The sequence below is a fragment of the Choloepus didactylus genome, chromosome 2 (genome assembly GCF_015220235.1).
Source record: "Choloepus didactylus isolate mChoDid1 chromosome 2, mChoDid1.pri, whole genome shotgun sequence".
Classification (NCBI taxonomy): Eukaryota; Metazoa; Chordata; class Mammalia; order Pilosa; family Megalonychidae; genus Choloepus; species Choloepus didactylus.
Genome location: NC_051308.1, coordinates 18,576,324 through 18,596,643, shown reverse-complemented (window position 1 = coordinate 18,596,643; position 20,320 = coordinate 18,576,324). Strand labels below are relative to the sequence as shown.

The 20,320-nt window shown below is 40.9% G+C and overlaps 1 protein-coding gene and 1 pseudogene across 1 annotated transcript in view; one reads left to right on the top strand and one right to left on the bottom strand.

The window, feature by feature from the left end:
* The window catches only part of SLC35F3 (solute carrier family 35 member F3), a 463,234-nt gene that overhangs the window by 230,900 nt on the left and 212,014 nt on the right, over positions 1-20,320 (bottom strand).
* On the top strand, positions 151-10,636 carry LOC119522658 (annotated as a pseudogene).

Sequence of the window (20,320 nt, the reverse complement as noted above, 5' to 3'; positions counted from 1 at the left end):
AAGGCAACTCAGGTCTGGGTTCAGACACCGCTCAGCTTTCCCCATCTAAAAGTTGGTTTTAATTGGTTGCCCACACAATTGACTTGGCCTCTACTTTTGTTAAGAAAATACATCCCTTGTGTCATCAGGTGCATATGGTTTCAGCACAGCATGGCTGTAGTCATCCGTTTGCGAGGTCTCCCAGTTTTGACAGGGATCATGGACATTTGCTGGTTCTTCTCTGGACTGACCCTCCCTGCTGGGTGCGTGCATTTTGCAGGGGGTGAACTGGGTGAGGCTTTCACTGCTTTTGACACTGATGAAGAAGCAAGGCTTTGTATGATGCACACAGGTGATAAAATTAAAGGGCCGAAGGAACACTATTGTTGAGTAGCAAAACAAAAATGCAATATATGACTGGATTAAGTTGTAGGCATTTTGAAACTGCCAACTTAGGCCACCTGCAAATGCTAGTAAATCAGAACTAGTACCTAGTCAGGAATGAGTGGCAGGGTAAACTCGCCTACAACGATACCTAACTTTAATAATGCTTCACCCAATGCAGTTACTGCTGCCACTTCTGTTCATGAAAGCAACAAAAGCACACAGACATCTTCCACAGCCAGCATAGGAACAGCCCCTCCAAATATGGGGTCTTCTTTTGGGACCCCAACATTTAGCTCACCTATTCCAGACACAGCCTCTCCAATGGACACCGTCCACTGCCACCAATTCTTCCAATCCCAGTGATGCTGTCTTTGCCACAAATGCCTTCCATTCCCCCAATACCAGTTCCTCCTCCAGTACCTACAATGCCTCCCATGCGTCTGGTGCCCCCAACCCCTCCAGGCCCTTCGATGCCACCTATGACCCTGCTGACAACCATGTTGGACATGCTGCCATTGAATCGCCACCCATGTGCCTCTACCTGCCAGAATGAATGGCTCTGGAGCACCAATGCATATGAACAGTAAGCTGAACCCTATGTCTCTGGTCCTTCAAATCCTTTTAATCCTATCTTGATAAACTCTCCAAGCAGTGTGAACCTACTTCCTATCAACCCTGAATCTGTATGTCAGTGTGCATGCAATGCCCTTTTCGGCAATGGAAAATGGTGTCAGGGACTTTTTTTATGAGATCTATGTTGATGCAGTGCATTTGCTGAAAGAACATATAGGTCAAAATAATGGGAATGGATTGGTTACATTTCTCTCCCCTCAAGTTTCACTTGTAGCTTTGAAATGAATCAGAATGCTAATTATCCAAGACTAGGTGGAAGTTACCCTTGCCACAGAGAGACAATGGGTAGCTGCTGTAGGCCGTATCACTTTTAAGCAAAATATTGAACCTTCTGGAAAAACCCATCCACTTCCTCAGATGCTTCCCAGGTCAAAATTGCCCAGTTGGCAGAAAAGGTCAAGGTCAAGATCACCACATGAGGCTGGTTTTTGTGTTTACTTGAAAGGGCTGCCATTTGAAGCAGAAAACAAATATTCCATTGATTTTTTTTTTTTAAGTTAGACATTGTGGAAGACAGTATTTTTATAGCTTATAGACCCAATGGGAAAGAAACTGGTGAAGACTTTGCAGAGTTCAGGAATGAAGCTAACTGTAAGGTTGCTTTATGCTATCATAAACAATACATGGGCAATCGCTTTATTCAAGTTCACTCAGTTACTAAGAAAGGTATGCTGGAAGAGACTGACACAATTCAAAAAAGACTACAGAACTGCCACTATGACCAATGGGAAATGGCATTAAATCTGGAGGGGGAGGTCAATTCTGCCAAAGTCTGTGCCCACATAACAAATATTCCATGCAGCATTACCAGCAGTTCCTAGAGGGAATTGCAGTGGATGAAAATGCTGTACATGTTCTTGTTGATAACAATGGGCAAGGTCTAGGAAAGGCATTGGTTCAGTTTAAGAATGAAGATGAATACAAGTCTTCATGCTCACACCATAAAAAACCTAATGGGGACAGCAGGGGGCAAGATGGTGGACTAGTGAGGTGTATGTTTTAGTTACTCCTCCAGGAAAGTAGGTAGAAAGCCAGGAACTGAGTGGACTGGACACCGCAGAGCAATTTGATTTTGGGCATACTTCATACAACACTCATGAACACGTCGAACTGCTGAGATCAGCGAAATCTGTAAGTTTATGCGGCCAGGGGACCCGCGCCCCTCCCTACCAGGCTCAGTCCCATGGGAGGAGGGGCTGTCAGCTCCGGGAAGGAGAAGGGAGAACTGCAGTAGCAGCCCTTATCGGAAACTCATTCTACTGATCCAAACTCCAACCATAGATAGACTGAGACCAGACACCAGAGAATCTGAGAGCAGCCAGCCCAGCAGAGAGGAGACAGGCAAAGAAAAAAACAGCAAGACAAACTCCAAAATAAAAGCAGAGGGTTTTTGGAGTTCTGGTGAACATAGAAAGGGGAAGGGCAGAGCTCAGGCCCTGAGGCTCATTTGCAAATCCCGAAGAAAAACTGATCTCTCTGCCCCCTGGATCTTTCCTTAATAGCCCTAATTGTTTTCTCTCTTAGCATTTCAATAACCCATTAGATCTGTGAGGAGGGCCTTTTTTTTTTTTTTAATCCTTTTTTCTTTTTCTAAAACAATTACTCTAAGAAGCCCAATACTGAAAGCTTCAAAGACTTGCAATTTGGGCAGGTCAAGCCAAGAGCAGAACTAAGAGAGCTCTGAGACAAAAGGCAATAATCCAGTGGCTGAGAAATTTCACTAAACACCACAACTTCCCAAGAAAAGGGGTGCATCTGCTCACAGCCATCATCCTGGTGGACAGGAAACACTCCTGCCCGTCGCCAGCCCCATAGCCCAGAGCTGCCCCAGACAACCGACTGTGACGGAAGTGCTTCAGATAACAGGCACACACCACAAAACTGGGCGTGGACATTAGCCTTTCCTGCACCCTCAGCTGGTTGTCCCAGAGTTGGGAAGGTGGAGCAGTGTGAATTAACAAAGCCCCATTCAGCCATCATTTCAGCAGACTGGGAGCCTCCCTACATAGACTGGCAGCTCAGAACCGCCCTGGGGGGATGGCACTCACCTGTGACATAGCACAGTCATCCCTCAACAGAGGACCCGGGGGTGCAAGGCCTGGAAGAGGGACCCACTCGTAAGTCTCAGGGACCACACGCCAATACCAAGGACTTGTGGGTCAGTGGCAGAGACAAACTGTGGCAGGACTGAACTGAAGGATTAGACTATTGCAGCAGCTTTAAAACTCCAGGAAACCAGGGAGATTTGGTTGTTAGAACCGCCCCCCTCCCTGACCGCCCAGACACACGCCCCTTATACGGGGGGGCAACATCAACTACACAAGCAAGCTTGGTACACCAATTGGACCCCACAAGACTTACTCCCCCACTCACCACAGAGGCAAAGCAGGGGAGAACTGGCTTGAGAGGAACAGGTGGCTCGTGGATGCCACCTGCTGGTTAGTCAGAGAAAGTGTACTCCACAAAGCTGTGGATCTGACAAATTAGAGATTAGGATTTCAATTGGTCTACAAATCCTAAAGGAACCCTATCAAGTTCAGCAAATGCCAAGAGGCCAAAAACAACAGAAAATTTTAAAGCATAAGAAAAAAACAGAAGATATGGATAACCCAAGCCCAAGCACCCAAATCAAAAGATCAGAAGAGACACATCACCTAGAGCAACTAATCAAAGAACTAACGATGAACGACAAGACCATGGCACGGGATATAAAGGACATCAAGAAGAGCATGGAACAGGATATAAAGGACATCAAGAAGACCCTAGAAGAGCATAAAGAAGACATCGCAAGACTAAATAAAAAAATAGATGATCTTATGGAAATTAAAGAAACTATTGACCAAATTAAAAAGATTCTGGATACTCATAGTACAAGACTCGAGGAAGGTGAACAACGAATCAGTGACCTGGAAGATGACAGAATGGAAAATGAAAGCACAAAAGAAAGAATGGGGAAAAAAATCGAAAAAATCGAAATGGACCTCAGGGATATGATAGATAATATAAAACGTCTGAATATAAGACTCATTGGTGTCCCAGAAGGGGAAGAAAAGGGTAAAGGTCTAGGAAGTGTATTCAAAGAAATTGTTGCGGAAAGCTTCCCAAATCTTCTAAACACCATAAATACACAAATCATAAATGCCCAGCAAACTCCAAATAGAATAAATCCAAATAAACCCACTCTGAGACATATTCTGATCACACTGTCAAATACGGAAGAGAAGGAGCAAGTTCTGAAAGCAGCAGGAGAAAAGCAATTCACCACATACAAAGAAAACAGCATAAGACTAAGTAGTGACTACTCAGCAGCCACCATGGAGGCAAAAAGGCAGTGGCACGACATATTTAAAATTCTGAGTGAGAAAAGTTTTCAACCAAGAATACTTTATCCAGCAAAGCTCTCCTTCAAATTTGAGGGAGAGCTTAAATGTTTCACAGACAAACAAATGCTGAGAGAATTTGCTAACAAGAGACCTGCCCTACTGGAGATACTAAAGGGAGCCCTACAGACAGAGAAACAAAGAAAGGAGAGAGAGACATGGAGAAAGGTTCAGTACTAAAGAGATTCGGTATGAGTACATTAATGGATATTAATAGAGAGAGGGAAAAATATATACAACAAACATAAACCAAAGGATAAGATGGCTGATTCAAGAAATGCCTTTGTGGTTATAACGTTGAATGTAAATGGATTAAACTCCCCAATTAAAAGATATAGATTCGCAGAATGGATCAAAAAAAAATGAACCATCAATAATGCTGCATACAAGAGACTCATCTTAGACATAGGGTCACAAAAAATTTGAAAGTGAAAGGATGGAAAAAAATATTTCATGCAAGCTACAGCCAAAAGAAAGCAGGTGTAGCAATATTAATCTCAGATAAAATGGACTTTAAATGCAGGGATGTTTTGAGAGCCAAAGAAGGTCACTACATACTAATAAAAGGGGCAATCCAACAAGAAGAAATAACAATCATAAAAGTCTATGCACCCAATCAAGGTGCCACAAAATACATGAGAGAAACACTGGCAAAACTAAAGGAAGCAATTGATGTTTCCACAATAATTGTGGGAGACTTCAACACATCACTCTCTCCTGTAGATAGATCAACCAGACAGAAGACCAATAAGGAAATTGAAAACCTAAACAATCTGATAAATGAATTAGATTTAACAGACATGTATAGAACATTACATCCCAAATCACCAGGATACACATTCTTCTCTAGTCCTCATGGAACTTTCTCCAGAATAGCTCATATGCTGGGACATAAAACAAGCCTCAATAAATTTAAAAAGATTGAAATTATTCAAAGCACATTCTCTGACCACAATGGAATACAATTAGAAGTCAATAACCATCAGAGACTTAGAAAATTCACAAATACCTGGAGGTTAAACAACACACTCCTGAACAATCAGTGGGTTAAAGAAGAAATAGCAAGAGAAATTGCTAAATATATAGAGAAGAATGAAAATGAGAACACAACATACCAAAACCTATGGGATGCAGCAAAAGCGGTACTGAGGGGTAAATTTATAACATTGAATGCATATATTAAAAAGGAAGAAAGAGCCAAAATCAAAGAACTAATGGATCAACTGAAGAAGCTAGAAAATGAACAGCAAACCAATCCTAAACCAAGTAGAAGAAAAGAAATAACAAGGATTAAAGCAGAAATAAATGACATAGAGAACAAAAAACAACAGAGAGGATAAAGAACACCAAAAGTTGGTTCTTTGAGAAGATCAACAAGATTGACAAGCCCCTCGCTAGACTGACAAAATAAAAAAAGAGAGAAGACCCATAAAAACAAAATAATGAATGAGAAAGGTGACATTACTGCAGATCCTGAGGAAATTAAAAAAATTATAAGAGGATATTATGAACAACTGTATGCCAACAAACTGGATAATGTAGAGGAAACGGACAATTTCCTGGAATCATATGAACAACCTAGACTGACCAGAGAAGAAATAGAAGACCTCAACCAACCCATCACAAGCAAAGAGATCTAATCAGTCATCAAAAAGCTTCCCACAAATAAATGCCCAGGGCCAGATGGCTTCACAAGGGAATTCTACCAAACATACTAAAAAGAATTGACACCAATCTTACATAAACTCTTTCGAAACACTGAAGAAAATGGAACACTACCTAACACATTTTATGAAGCTAACATCAATCTGATACCAAAACCAGGCATAGATGCTACAAAAAAGGAAAACTACCGGCCAATCTCCCTAATGAATATAGATGCAAAAGTCCTCAACAAAATACTTGCAAATCGAATCCAAAGACACATTAAAAATATCATACACCATGACCAAGTGGGGTTCATTCCAGGCATGCAAGGATGGTTCAACATAAGAAAATCAGTCAATGTTTTACAACACATTAACAAATCAAAAGGGAAAAATCAAATGATCATCTCAATAGATGCTGAAAAAGCATTCTATAAAATCGAACATCCCTTTTTGATAAAAACACTTCAAAAGGTAAGAATTGAAGGAAACTTCCTCCTTATGATAAAGAGCATATATGAAAAACCCACAGCCAGCATAGTACTCAATGATGAGAGACTGAAAGCCTTCCCTCTAAGATCAGGAACAAGACAAGGATGCCCGCTATCACCACTGTTATTCAACATTGTGCTGGAAGTGCTACCCCAGGGAAATCTGGCAAGACAAAGAAATAAAGGCATCCAAATTGGAAAGGAAGAAGTAAAACTGTCATTGTTTGCAGATGATATGATCTTATATCTGGAAAACCCCGAGAAATCGACGATACACCTACTAGAGCTAATAAACAAATTTAGCAAAGTAGCGGGATACAAGATTAATGCACATAACTCAGTAATGTTTCTGTATGCTAGAAATGAACAAACTGAAGAGACACTCAAGAAAAAGATACCATTTTCAATAGCAACTAAAAAAATCAAGTACCTAGGAATAAACTTCACCAAAGATGTAAAAGACCTATACAAAGAAAATTACATAACTCTATTAAAAGAAATAGAAGGGGACCTTAAAAGATCGAAAAATATTTCATGTTCATGGATAGGAAGGCTAAATGTCATTAAGATGTCAATTCTACCCAAACTCATCTACAGATTCAATGCAATCCCAATCAAAATTCCAACAACCTACTTTGCAGACTTGGAAAAGCTAGTTATCAAATTTATTTGGAAAGGGAAGATGCCTCGAATTGCTAAAGACACTCTAAAAAAGAAAAACAAAGTGGGAAGACTTACACTCCCTGACTTTGAAGCTTATTATAAAGCCACAGTTGTCAAAACAGCATGGCACTGGCACAAAGATAGACATATAGATCAATGGAATCGAATTGAGAATTCGGAGATAGACCCCCAGATCTATGGCCGACTGATCTTTGATAAGGCCCCCAAAGTCACTGAACTGGGTCATAATGGTCTTTTCAACAAATGGGGCTGGGAGAGTTGGATATCCATATCCAAAAGAATGAAAGAGGACCCCTACCTCACACCCTACACAAAAATTAACTGAAAATGGACCAAAGATCTCAATATGAAAGAAAGTACCATAAAACTCCTAGAAGATAATGTAGGAAAACATCTTCAAGACCTTGTATTAGGCGGCCACTTCCTAGACTTAACACCCAAAGCACAAGCAACAAAAGAAAAAATAGATAAATGGGAACTCCTCAAGCTTAGAAGTTTCTGCACCTCAAAGGAATTTCTCAAAAAGGTGAAGAGGCAGCGAACTCAATGGGAAAAAATTTTTGGAAACCATGTATCTGACAAAAGACTGATATCTTGCATATATAAAGAAATCCTACAACTCAGTGACAATAGTACAGACAGCCCAATTATAAAATGGGAAAAGGTATGAAAAGACAGTTCTCTGAAGAGGAAATACAAATGGCCAAGAAACACATGAAAAAATGTTCAGCTTCACTAGCTATTAGAGAGATGCAAATTAAGACCACAATGAGATACCATCTAACACCGGTTAGAATGGCTGCCATTAAACAAACAGGAAACTACAAATGCTGGAGGGGATGTGGAGAAATTGGAACTCTTATTCATTGTTGGTGGGACTGTATAATGGTTCAGCCACTCTGGAAGTCAGTCTGGCAGTTCCTTAGAAAACTAGATATAGAGTTACCATTCAATCCATCGATTGCACTTCTCGGTATATACCTGGAAGATCGGAGAGCAGTGACACGAACAGATATCTGCACGCCAATGTTCACAGCAGCATTATTCACAATTGCCAAGAGATGGAAACAACCCAAATGTCCTTCAACAGATGAGTGGATAAATAAAATGTGGTATATACACATGATGGAATACTACACAGCAGTAAGAAGAAATGATGTCGTGAAACATATGACAACATGGATGAACCTTGAAGACATAATGCTGAGCGAAATAAGCCAGGCACAAAAAGAGAAATATTATATTCTACCACTAATGTGAACTTTGAAAAATGTAAAACAAATGGTTTATAATGTAGAATGTAGGGGAACTAGCAATAGAGAGCAATTAAGGAAGGGGGAACAATAATCCAAGAACAGATAAGCTATCGTGGGTAAATTCAACATTCTGGGAATGCCCAGGAATGACTATGGTCTGTTAATTTCTGATGGGTATAGTAGGAACAAGTTCACAGAAATGTTGCTATATTAGGTTACTTTCTTGGGGTAGAGTAGGATCATGCTGGAAGTAAAGTAGTTATCTTAGGTTAGTTGTCTTTTTCTTACTTCCTTATTACGGTCTCTTTGAAATGTTCTTTTATTGTATGTTTTTTTTTAAATTTTTTTTAAATTTTTTTATTTTTCATACAGTTGATTAAGGAAAAAAAAAGTGAAAAAAAAAAAAAAAAAACAAGAAAAAATGTATGTAGTGCCCCCTTGAGGAGCCTATGGAGAATGCAGGGGTATTGGCCTGCCCCACCTCGATGGTTGCTAACATGCCCACAGACATAGGGGACTGGTGGTTTGATGGATTGAACCCTCTACTACGGCATTTGCCCTTGGGAAGACTGTTGCTGCAAAGGAAAGGCTAGGCCTCCCTATGGTTGTGCCTAAGAGCCTCCTCCCGAATGCCTCTTTGTTGCTCAGATGTGGCCCTCTCTCTCTGGCTAAGCCAACTTGAAAGGTGAAATCACTGCCCTCCCCCCTACGTGGGATCAGACACCCAGGGGAGTGAATCTCCCTGGCAACATGGAATATGACTCCTGGGGAGGAATGTAGACCTGGCATTGTGGTACGGAGAACATCTTGACCAAAAGGGGGATGTGAAAGGAAATGAAATAAGCTTCAGTGGCAGAGAGATTCCAAAAGGAGCCGAGAGGTCACTCTGGTGGGCACTTTTATGCACAATATAGACAACCCTTTTTTAGGTTCTAATGAATTGGGGTAGCTGGTGGGAGATACCTGAAACTATCAAACTATAACCCAGAACCCATGAATCTTGAAGACAATTGTATAAAAATGTGGCTCATGAGAGGGGACAGTGGGATTGGGGGGGCCATGGGGATCACACTCCCTTTTGTCTAGTTTGTGGATGGATGAGTGGAAAGGTGGGGGAAGGAAACAAACAAACAGACAAGGGCGCCCAGTGTTCTTTTCTACTTTAGTTGCTCTTTTTCACTTTAATTATTATTCTTGTTATTTTTGTGTGTGTGCTAATGAAGTTGTCAGGGATTGATTTGGGTGATGAATGTACAACTATGTAATGGTACTGTGAACAATCGAATGTACGATTTGTTTTGTATGACTGCGTGGTATGTGAATATATCACAATAAAATGAATATTAAATAAAAAATCAAAAAAAAACTTAATGGGAGAAAAGCTTTTGTTCATATAGATACACTAGAAGACATGGGAGAGATTGAGAAAAATCCCTATCCAAGGAAAAAAAGGGGTTAAAGATACCTGTGCCAGGTAATCCTCCAGTTCTGAGAGTGCCCAGTGCAGGAGGGCGCAATGTGGGAAGGCCCAGTGCAGGAGGTGAAGAGCATGCCCTCCTGACTACAGGATCAAAGGAGGCCAACAATGAGCCTCCATTTAACTTTCCTGGTAATTTTGGTGGGTCTAATGCCTTTGGGCCACCACTCCCTCCTCCAGGATTAAGAAAGACCCTTGGTGATGCTAGACCTCGTATGCAGTCAGTTGGAAACAGTGGCTTGCCTGTTCTAGGACTGGATGTCCAGGTTTTGGAAGTGGACCAAATAATTTAAGTGAGCCATCAGGATTTGGAGGTGGCCCTCAGAATTTTGGGAATGGCCCTGGTAGTTTGGAAATGCCTGCTATCTTTGGAAGTGGCCTCCTGGTCTTGGAAATGTTCCTGGCCCTGGCCCAATCCACACTGGGAATCCCCCTGGCTTTGGATCTAGTTTTGGAAAACCAGGACTAACAGTCATTAAAGTAAGGAAAATGCCATTCACTGTGTGTACTGATGAGATTTTAGATTTCTTTTATGGCTACCACGTAACCAGAGGCTCAGTATGTTTAAAAATACAACGAAAAATGTATGCCAACAGGCAAAGCCATGGTGTCCTTCAAAGCTCAGGATGAAGCCACAGCTGCTGTCACTTACTTAAATGGCAGGCCAATAGGCTTAAGGAAAGTAAAAGTTGTATTAGGGTAGCTGTTCACTTCAATTCTTTGTGTAGGGTAGATCTTCACAGTGCTGCGATTAATGCAACCAGATTGCTTTCCTAGTATTCCCAGGTTAGAACCTGTGGGTTGTTCCCATTGCAAATAGATTGGTTTCATAACACAGAGTATTGGTTGACTGTTTACAGATGCTTGCTACCAGGATAAACACTGCTGTATGTTACAATGGAGCTGTCTGGAAAGAACACCAAAAATGATTTTGTATACCATTAGAGAAGCCAGATGTAAAACGTAAATGAGCACATAAAGCTTATCAAGGAGTCTCAACTGGTTTTTTTTTTTTGAATACCAAATGCGATGAACAAAAGAGAAATGTCAGTAGAGCTCATTAAGGGTGCTCTTGCCAGCTGCTGAAAAATAGGAGTTGGCTACTATTGGAATTTAGTTTAAAGCTGGACATATGTGCTTAGTTATAGGGTCAACGCTTTGAATAAAGTCCTTGTTTTCTTTTAAAATTGAATAAAATTTTTGTATACAGATTCACTGTATGTACCTTTATTACTTTTTGAGGGTTCTTGCTGTATAGACAGTGCACTGTTGAAGATGCTGCTTTGTTCGCCTTAGTGACTCATTTGTAAAGGAACAGAACTGTTTTTATTTTCTTTTTTAAAATATAAAACTCCACACATAGTTTGTGCTATAACCCTGAACTTTGATTTCTGATGTCACACTTACAACTGTGTGGAATAAGACTTTTGCCACAAAAATAAACCATGGATCCCTCTACCTACGAGCACGTTTTTGGTTTGCCTGACAAGTTTTGTTTAGTCAGTTTAAAAATTGTTCATGTTGTTTGAATGGTGTATTAGTTAGGGTTCTCTTGGGAAACAGAATCAATGAGAGATGTCTCTGATTATCAAACTGTAAAAGTGACTAACGCAACCGTGGGTATGCACGAGTCCAAATTCTGTAGAGCCATCAACAAACTGTCAACTCCAAGGAAGATGTCCAATGAACTCCTTGGGAAACGAACCGACAACTTCGACCAACTCCTCAGGAAACGAACCGGCAACTTCGACCAACTGCTCAGGAAACAAACCGGCAACTTCGACGAGCTCCCCAGGAAATGCTTCACTGAGCAGCCGAAGAAGAAGTGAAGGTTCTCTAATCGTCCCGCTTATAAGCCTTCAACTGATCACCCGGACCAAATCCAGCCAATTGCATTCTCTCATTGTGGAAGGCACGCCCCTTGATGAGTCATCAGTCAGCTGCAGTCAACTGACTGATGATCCAAGAAACCGGCTGATCACCCGGACCAAATCCAGCCAATTGCATTCTCTCATTGTGGCAGCACGCCCCTTGATGAGTCATCAGTCAGCAGCAGTCAATTGACTGATGATCCAACAAACCAGCCCGTTGGTTTATTAACGAGCTTCAAATATCCTCACAGCAATCCTCAGGCCAGTGCCCGCTTGACCAGACAGCTGGGTCACCTAGCCAAGTTGACACATGAACCCAACCATCACAAATGGCATCAAAAACCAGGACGCCATTAAATCAATGTTCAAATGCTTGATCTGAAGTCCTACCCATGATGGACTAATTGTTCTGGCAATTTCCTTCTGTTTATGTGAAATTTTGTCCTGTAAGTAAATAAAGACAGCATTACTAGATCCAGGTTTTTAAAACGGAAGTTGAAATTGTTAGCTTTGGTAGCAACAGTAGTAAAAGATTCATAAACTGGTCCATAGATTGATAGGCATATAATCCTGTTACTGGGAGGCTTTTTGGTGCAGTTGTTTGATCAACAGCCTGTTTACAGAAATTCTTCCTACAGACTACAAAAGCAGAGGGGAGAGAACTGATGCTCCTCGCCCTTTCATAGTCCTTTCTTTGGCATCCAGGACACTGAGGCAGGAGGACTGCATAGGCTTTGGTTAAGCTCATAGGTTAACTTTCCTTCTTGGTTAAAATTCCCTACAGGTGTATCACATTAGATTATAAACATGCAGCATGGGAGAATGTTGAGATACCATTAAATCAAATTTTGTCTTTTACATGACCCTCTTGTCTTGGTTTGAAACATCTCCAACGTATACTCCAAATCACTGTACTTACAACAGGGGCAGCGTTTTAAAAGATGTATTTCCTATTAAAAAATGTATGGTGACTTTTTGGTGTTGCAAGTTAGTGGAATGCTGAAAAACAGGGTTGTGTAATTTACAGGTAAAAGTGGCAACTGTTTCATTTATGTTGTAAGATTTGGAAAGCCTTTTCATCACTACCCTCTTGAAGGATTGACAGTACAGGATTTTGTTTAGAGAAAGGATTGTTTGGATTGTCTAAGAAGAGGTGGCTGCTGTTTTAATAATTCATGAATACAAATTTGCTTTGACAGATCACTAGATACCATCTCCTCAATTTGAAAAACGATATGATGTTTGTATATGCTGTTCAATTTAAGTTTTCTGTTAAGTAATTACTTCTCACTCCAAAGACAGCACAAAAAACTTCAGCATTGCTTGGGAGTCTTATTTTTTTTCCCTCATAGGAAAGCTATTTTCATTTCAGAAATACGGGTTGATTGAGGATGAAAGTCTTTTACCTTTTTTCACAATTTGTTTTGATTCTGTGTTTGCACATTCGTATTATTTCATATGCTTTACTGCAAGAAAGCGTGTATGTGTATGCATATATAATGTTTAAGAAATATTTATTTTGACACTTATAGTGCAGTCTTAGGCAACATATAATCTTCCCAAATTTATGCTAAAAATGAACACTACAATGCTTACAAATCTCTTCTGATGCAAACCTGTGTTCAATTTATCCCCTTCAAAGAAAATCTAGGTCATCATATTTTTAATTCTCTGCTTTTATTATGGTGATACTTGTATATTGAAATACCTAAGTTATCATCCCCCAAAGGAGGCTTTTAAATCAATCTCTTTATGATATTCCCTTACATTCTTTTTTAATTTCCTTGTTCTACAATTTTTCTTTTACCTAGAGCCAGGAACATCTGCTTGTCAGCTGTCCCAAAATGATAAGATTATTCAGTCTGCTGGAGTTATCCCAGGAGATGGCTCCAGATACAAAATATCACTGCAAAGACCTCACACATTCTACAGTTATGGAGCACCTACTGTGTGAAATGCATTGAACATAATGCTCAGGGAGTGAAAGCAGAGGGTACATCTCTATTTCATCAATATGTGTGCAATGACACGAGAGAGATATTTACATGAAATTAAATGAAATAATGTATGCAAAAGCACTTAATACACCCTGAAGAGTTAGGCAAAAATAAAACATGGTTATTAAATAGCTTTGAATCACAGAGAGTTTTTAAAGATTGGTAAGTGAACACAGAAAAAGTGATTAATTCCAGTTGGGGGCATCTGAGAAAGTGCAGCTGATGAATAGGCAGCAATAAAGGGAAACAAACTATCGATACATGCAACAACTGGATGAATCTCCAGGCAATGAAGACAAGAGTAAAAAGCCAATCTCAGAAGGTTACACACTGTATAGTTCCATTTATATAATATTTTTGAAATGTCAAAAATTTAGAAATGGAGAACGGATTAGGGGTTGCCAGGGGTTAGGGAAGTGGGTGGGGAGAGAAGTGGAGGTGGTTATAAAAGGGCAATATGAGGGATCCTCGTGGTGACAGGCCTGTTAGTGGCTATGGTGGTAGATACACGAACCTACATGTGGTAAAATTATATACAGCTAAACACACACACACACAAACTAACACAAATGTGTGCAAGTAAAACTGGGGAAATCTGAATAAGATCAGTGAATTATACCAATGTCCATATCCTGGCTGTAATATTATACCATAGTTTTGCAAGATGTTACCACTCATGGAATTGGGTAAAGGGTATATGGGACCTCTCTGTTTCTTAGGACTGCATGTGAATTCACAATTGTTTCAATAAATTTTTCCATTAAAAAAACAGATGAGTAGGATTTAACAGGTACTGAGTTGGGTGGGGGTGGAGTGAGGAGGGAAGGCTTCAAGACAGAGGAAGCAGCCTGGTTAGAGATGAATGAAATTGAAAGTTGTGGTCAAGAAACATTAATAATAAAGACAGTCTCAGCAGCAGAAATAACACTGTCCATTTAAGGAACATTACAAAGGCCAAACATAACCCTTCTCATATATTAACTCATTTAATACTGTAAGAGCCCCATGTTGTTATTATCCCCAGTCGGCAGGTGACTCAGTCGCTGGGAGAGTAGCTAGGACCATGCAGTTAGCAAGTGGAGCTCAGGGATTTCATCCCAGGGCCGACAGTCTGGAGACTATGCTCTTAATCATCATACTTCACATCACCCGGCAGAGCTACGTAGTTCTATGTAAGGATAGAAAAGGGTGTCTGAGGCTGTGGGGCAAGATGAAAATGGAGAGGCAGGCTGCTGCTAAACCTTATAAGACTAGCAGTGAGTACTGTGCTGAATAATTTTGACTATAATTTCTGTGCTATGAAGACAAAGAAGGTCTTTCTGAAGAGAAATAGCATGACGAGCACTGCTCTTCCGGAAAATAACTTTGTTGGAATTACAGAAGGTGAATTGAAAAGACAGGACCCTGAGGTTATGGAAATGGCAGTCATCCCGGTGACTGATTAGTCCAGGGCTAGAAAAGCCTTAAGCAGTGTGGCAGATTGCCTTGTCGCTTTAAATACTACCTGCCCTTCCTTAAGAAGGGTTATACCTCCTTGCCCACTGACATCAAGCACAACCATGGGACTCGGAGTGCCCCTTCTAGGGGAGAAGTACACTCTTGAATACACAGACTCAAGAGTGGTCCTGTGGTTTGCTTTGGCCATTGAATTGCGGAGGAAGTAACACATTTCTCAGAGGGGGCTACTCCGTCAGCCTGGGTACTGCAAGAAGATGAGGTAGATCAGACAGCTCAAGCCCACCTGAAAGGAACATGGGGTAGGAGTAAGAAACAAACCTATATTGATGTTAAAGCTGTTGAGATTTGGGGATCATTTGTTACCTCAGCATAAACTAGCCATTCTTGACCAATACAAGCAGGATAATATGAGGTAAAAAGAAAGGACCTAGCTGAGCAGATCAGGTGTGAGGTTATACACTGTGAGTGGTATTGGGCTAACCGCTTGACACTGTATCCAGCACGTGTGTGGGTGGTGGTGGGGGGTGGGTGGACATGGTGGACAGAGGAGACACACCAGATTATCTGGGACATTCCTTGTTCCGGTTTGCTAATGCTGCCTTTTCAAAAAACACCAAAAATGGATCAGCTTTTATAAAGGGGTTTTATTTGGTTACAAAGTTACAGTCTTACGGCCATAAAGTATCCAAGGTAAGTCATCAACAATCAGGTACCTTCACCGGAGGATGGCCAATGGCATCTGGAAAACCTGTTAGCTGGGAAGGCACATGGCTGGTGTCTGTGCCAGAGTTCTGGTTTCAAAATGGCTTTCTCCCAGGTCATTCCTCTCTAGGCTGCAGTTCCTCAGAAATGTCACTCTTTGTTGCTCTTGGGGCATTTTTCCTCTCTTACCTTCTCCGGAGCAAGTCTGCTTTCAGCGTCTGTTTTCAAACTGTCTCTCATCTGCAGCTCCTCTCTTTTCAGCTCCTGTGGATTCTAAGTGTCCCTCTTGGCTGTAGCAAGCTCGCTCCTTCTGTCTGAGCTTTTATAGGGCTCCAGTCAACTAATCAAGGCCTACAATGAATGGGCGGGGCCACACCTACATGGAAATTATCCAATCAGAGTTATCACCTGTAGTTGGATGGGTCACATTTCCATGGAAACACTCAATCAAAGAATTACAATCTAATCAACACTAATATGTCTGCCTACATAAGACTGCACCAAAGATAATGGTGTTTTGGTGGACATAATACATCCAAACTGGCACATTCCTGCATATAAATTTCAAATACAAAACACATTGCCACCTTGAAGGTTACCAGAACAGAGCTGAGAAAAACAGTGCATGCAACACATGCATGTACATGTGTACGCATACACTGCACACACACACACACACACACACACACACACACACACACACAGTCTCCACCATCAGAATTTTTAGCTTTATTTTTCCTCTAGAATTCTCCCTCATGTCCACTCTCTCTGTTTTCATTACTTCCTCGTATGCATATTGCGTTACCTCTAGGGTTAGTACAATTTATTTCTACTTCTAGGGGAGGAAGAGGTTCTTGGGTTGGTGAGGGAAGAGGAAGTAGAAAACTGAACTTGACAGTTTTCCCCAAACTTTCTTTATTTACCTTCAGATGAGTACTAACTGCAAGAAGATGACAGCATTTGAGAGTAATTGTGAATTCTGAGTCTTGGAAAAAATGCTCTCCGTTACTGCCCCACCGAACAGGACTAGATTACGTAGGGAGCACTGAGGAACCGTCTAGTAGCTTGCTGCCCCATGGGAGGCTTCCAGACATTTGACATGGGGACTGCATTATTTGTCTGAGTATCCTAGTGCCTACCTCAGTGGCTGGAATACAGTAAGTGTTCAAAGTTGGTAAAATGAGTCCTGAAGGTGCTAGATAGGCAAGTATTAAGACCACGCTCTTAACCTACATCTCTGCTCTGAGCTCTGTCCCCTGTGATGACATCAAATACCGGAAGTCAAGCTCACAGATGGCTAACCTCCAGAAACCACAGTCTCAGATACCAATGTCAAGTGACCAAACATTCCTGGCACCCACCTGGTGGCTTAGCTAACTCAAATCACCAAGGCAAATCAATGAAGAACTGAATACTTCAAACCAAGTGCTCTCAACTCACAGCTATAAAAGCCTCTCACCTGGGTCAGTTATGCTGACCTCTTGCTGAAGCTTTTGGATCCAGAGGTGGCAGTCCCAATATAAGTTCTGAGCTCTTCTCTAGCATTCTCAGTTTCCCTTCCCCAATCCCCCCCCCAGAGGTAGTAAAGATTAACTTGTAAACCACGGGACTAGAAATCAAGGCTTGATACTATTAGTAGTACCATAATATTTTTTTTAATGTCCACATGGTTCAAAATATGAAGCTGATACCTATTTGAAGTTGGATTTTCCAACCCTATTATGGAAATATTGCTATACACATCTGTTTATAGATTTAAATCTCATCTCTGATAAACATGATGTGGGGCATACAGCCTTATGAAAGAAGAAGGAGGATAACTAGTCAGAAACAAAGGTTTGTGATATATCTTAACAAATGAATGCTGTTGACTATTCTGAAAATCCATGATTACTGTAAGAATAATGTTAAAGTTGACACTAATCTATTTAACTATTAAGACTTTTAACTATCATCAAACTTACTAAGCAGCTGACGCTTCCAGGTATCTCTTCAAAAATGCTATGTTAAGGAAGATTATGATGAAAATAAGACGACCAAAAATCAGACCAAACCCTCCTCTGCTTTGAACTTTTCTACTGAAGAGCTGTGAACAATGGTTAAGTTTCAAATGTTTAAATTTCTAAGTTTTCCTATGTAACATCCCATGCTTGAATCCAGAGACCAAATTTTAGCAAATTCCTTGAAAATCATATTAAGACACATATAGATAAAACACTGTAAAGCATTTGACAGAATTTATTAGATTTAGTAAGTTGCCAGGTAAATGTTTGAAGGACCTTTGATTACGAACAGAGTTGACCAGCATTTCAAGCAGGACTGAGTAGAGAGATAAAGACTCGAGTTTCTCACAGCGAGGTGGCCTGGAGAGAACTCCTGGGCTGATTCACACAAACCATGGTGTTATAGATTGAATCATGTCCCCCATAAAGACATATTCAAGTCCTAACCCCTGGTCCTGTGGATGTGAGCACATCTGTAAAGAGGGTCTTTGAAGATGGTATTCCTTCAGGTGAGGCCACACTGAATCAGGTGGGTCTTAATCCAATACAGCTGGAGTCCTTATGAGCAGAGGAGATTTGGACACAGTTAGGAGTAGGAGACAGAAGGAGACAGATGACCATGTGACAGAGGCAGAGACTGAGTTCTGGACTGCCAACAAGCCACCACCAGAATGCCACAGACTTCAGAGGAAATGTGATTCTGCCAACACTTTGATTTTGGATTTCTAGCCTCCAAAGTCGCAAGGCAGTAAACTCCTGTTGTTTAAGCCCACCAGCCTGTGGCATTTGTTCCAGCAGTCCTGGGAAACTAAGACACATGGGTAGATCCCAACTCTGCCCCTCTCTGGCTGAGGGGAAGGATACCAGTTTCTGCTCTGAGTTTCAGGTTCTTTCTCAGTAAAATGAGACTAATTACGTCTGCCAGGCCAGGTGTGATCTCTTGTATTCTTGGGGAATTGGGATCCCAGAGGTACAGAGTAAAATGGTTACTTTCAGCAAGAACAGCTTTGTGTCCCCTTGTATTTGTGTGCTTGACTGTGCTTTGCAATCAGAGGGAAAACAGTGTAGGAGGTCCTAAAGGCTCAGAGGATTCAAATGCATGTGCACACATGCTGAGCACAGTTCCTGGATGACAGCAGATGCCCAGCCAGTGCTAGCTGATCTGTTATCATCATCATCATCATCATCATTCTTATTCCCAGAAAAAAAGTGACTTCACTATAAACTGTTATAGTTACACTGACATCCAAATACCTTAACACTGGGAAGATATTTCAATTTTGTTTTCATTCCACAAGAAAGGGGAACCCTGAATTCCATTCAAAGGCAAGAAGAATACAAATTGACAGCCAAGATGTCTTTTTTATTGCTTCAATTTTATCTGTAACTCAGAGAGGCCACCTAAATGTACCATTCCAGCTGTGGTCCTCCCTGCCCGCTGCTGGAAAAAATGGAATTCTACTCTTGGCCCAGTTTCATAAGGCAGATCCAGAACTGTCTCCTCTGCAACCTTGAAGTCAGCTCCCCCCACACCTACTAACCCAGGCTGAAGTGCTAAAAACCCTACAGTGAGGCTTCTACTTGATAAACCTTTACAAGTTCAGGGCTAGGACTTCTAACAATGGCAGCCAGCCAGTTACAGGCTAACCCACAGAAGCAAATAATCATTTTGCTCTTTAAATTGTTGGAGCACTGGATGTGTGTGGGGGTGTGTGCATGGGAGGAAAATGTGGCTGTGCATGTTGCTGAACAATGGAAGTTTGTTTCTTATATAGTAGATAGCTATGCTATTTTCAGCTCCTTATCTGTTACCTTCTAATTCTTTTAACTCTTCTGTTCATATCCTTACCCACAATGCTAGCTAGTTCAGGTATTCCAGTCAAAACAGAGTGTAGTAGTTAATCATCTAACATAAACGTCTGGAAGAAGATTATTTCTACTAGGGGTGCATATGAGATGATCTACTGATTGGACAAAAGGTCACATAGGAAGTAACGGAGACTAATTTTCCCTTCAGCTCAGCACAGCTGAAAGGTTTTATTTCTCTACATCAGAAGTTTAGTATGATGCCGTTGTAAAAAAGGGAAATGTCTATCCTGCTTCTAACCCATCATGCTATTCTATACTTTTTTTTTTTTAATAACTGATTAGTAATAGGTTGGTACAAGCCAGATTTTTTCATGGTTAATTTTTTTGTTTTTTTCCCATCCCTGACATTAGGTCAGCTAAGAGATTTTGTTTTAACCCTTTAGGAGAAAACAAATTGACCATGAATCGTGAGGCTCTGTGGGGTTGTACAAAGGGTATAGGATCAGTGTTCAAAGCCTGGGCAGTAGATTGTTTTTGTGTCTGGTGC